Here is a 2,747-nt window from a genome sequence, read left to right on the forward strand (position 1 = left end):
AAATGCAATGATATGAGAATGTAGGATGTAAACTCTAAAGTCTTTCAGTGCCTTCACCAAAGCAAAGGCTTGTTTCTCCATGATGTTATACTTTAATGAGGCATCCCTTAAAGATCTGTTGAAGAAAGCTATGGGTTTTTCATATCCTTCATTGTTTTTCTGCAACAAAACAGCTACAATAGTATGCTCAGATGCAAAAGAAAAAATCATAAAATCCTTTGTAAAGTCAGGGCTTATCAAAATAGGAGCAATGGTTAAATATAACTTCACTTCACTAAAAGATTTCTTGCCTTTAGAATTCCATTTTATTTCAGTATCTTTCTTTAGCATGTTTGTAATGTATCTTAATATTTTTGTCGAGTTAGGAATAATTCTTCTAAGGAAATTTAACCTACCAATGAAGGATTGAACTTCTTTCTTGTTTCTGGGAGGGTCAATTTTTAGTATGGCTTCGACTCTACTAGGATCTATCCTAATACCTTATTTCTAAATGATATGACCTAGAAGTTTTCCCTCCTCTAAACCAAAAAGAGTTTTCTTAGGGCTTAAGGAGATACCATATTTTCTGAATTTTTCAAAAACTTTTCTTAGGTGTAGCACATGTTCTTCATCTGTCTTTGAAAACACAGTTATATCATCTAGGTAAATTACAATGAATCTATCTATTTAATCAGCAAATGCTATGTCCATCACTCTTTCGAAAGTGGCCCTAGAATTCATAAAGCCAAAGGGAATTTTTACATACATAAAACTCCCCCAAGGTGTATTAAATGATTTTTTTTGTTGATCATCAGGATGAACCAGAACCTGGTTGTATCCTGAGAAACCATCCAGCAAAGAGATTTTGTTGGAACCAACTACATTTTGTAGGATGTGATCCATTTTGGGCAAAGGGTAGTTTTCCTTAAGAGAGACCTTGTTTAGATTTCTAAAATCCACACAAAGCATAATTTCACATGTTTTCTTTCTGGTAGGTACTAGATTAGAGACCCATTTCAAAAATCTGAGGGGTACAATGATCTTTGCATCAAAAAAAAAATTGACTTCCTTTTCTATCAAAGGTAATAAGACTGGATTCACTCTCCTCAATTTCTGTTTGAAGGGCTTTTGATCTTCTCTGATGGGAATGGTGTGTTGTATGATACTAGTATCATATGATTTTAAATCTTCATAGCTCCAAGCAAACACATCAGAGAATTCCTTAAGTAACTCAATGTATTTTTGTTTTTCTTTAGGAGGTAAGGATTTGGACAGTTTCAAAATTTTAGGATTCTCTGCAGTTCCTATGTTATAGTCCTCTACCTCGGCTCCTACTGGTTCTATTTTTGGCTTTTTGGCTACATCATTGAAGTCAAAAAGCTCTTCCAATGGTACCAATCCTCTTGGCAACACATTGTCTTTTAGTTGCAGAACCTCAAGTTCTTCTTGATTGTCATCAGTTTCATTTAACATTATTTCCTTTTTATTTTCATCTATATCATTATATGTATCAATATTTACAGACTCAAAATCATCTTTTAATTGTAAAAAATTCTCTACTTGTTTGTCATTTCCAAAAACTTGCCAATATCTTACATTATCTGGGATAGTTGGTCTGTGTTTTATTTCAACCTCATATTTTCTGTTAGGATGGAATGGCACCTTACAAGTACGAGCTGAAGTAGCTAAAGCATCTGCAAAATTATTATGGCCTCTAGGAATAAGAGACAATTGATATTCAGGGAAACATTGAAGGAAATCTAAAACGGCATTTCTATAGGCTCTCAATCTAGGGTGTTTGGCTGAGTATTCAGCTTTAATCTGGTTAATTATGAGTTTTGAGCCTTTGTGCACAGAAATGTTTTTAGCCCCTGACCTCTTTAAAAGTTGCAGCCCTAAGATTAATGCTTCATATTCAGCTATATTGTTTGTGCATTGAAAGTTTAGTGTGTAAGAGTGTCTATTAGCTATCCCTATTTGTGAGTTTAGAATCCAGACACCTGCTCCTACTCCTTCCTTGCTTACAGTCCCATCAAATTCCATGTTCCATAGGGCTTCACTCTCTTCCTCTCATTTCCCATGTTCAAATTTCATTTCTCTATCTTGCTTGGCTCAGCTTCTAAATGTGAAACTTTCTCCTCTACAGATTCATCATTGTATAAAATAAAGGAGTCTAAATCTGAATGCATAGAGTACAGGGGATAATTGTTTGGTTTTTCTTGGCTACTAACCATGTATTTCATGAGAGTCTCCCTGTATAGTCTTCTCTGCTGACCAAAAACAGGAATGGTAGCATAGGTCATATCCATTTGCAAAGTACCTTGTAACTTTGCTCCCCAAGACCTTGATAGTAACATTCCATACTTAGGGGGTATGTCTACTACTACAATTTCCATGACTAGACTTTTGGCTGGGATTTGGGCTAAATTGGCAGGCGGGTATTTAATGAGACCTAGGCATCTGACCTTGCTAGAATCAAAGGAATACAAATCTTTGTAAGGCCTTGTGATATCTAAACCCAGTTTTTCCATGATGGCTCTGGGCATCAGATTGTGGGAAGCACCAAAGTCAAGCATTTCATTATGTAGAATCTTGTAATGAATATTCAAACTAATGTAGAAACGAGGCACAGTTCCATCCTGAGATTTTCCTTCCACCTGAGGCCCAAATAACGATTCAGGTTGGTCATCGAGCAGGTTTACCATGTCTGTCCCTTCCCCTATTTTGAGGGCTTTCATAACTTGGGACCTATATACATTTTTATTGAT

The sequence above is a fragment of the Pinus tabuliformis genome, chromosome X (genome assembly GCF_031772625.1).
Source record: "Pinus tabuliformis cultivar Carrire ecotype Pingquan chromosome X, CPIR1, whole genome shotgun sequence".
Lineage (NCBI taxonomy): Eukaryota > Viridiplantae > Streptophyta > Pinopsida > Pinales > Pinaceae > Pinus > Pinus tabuliformis.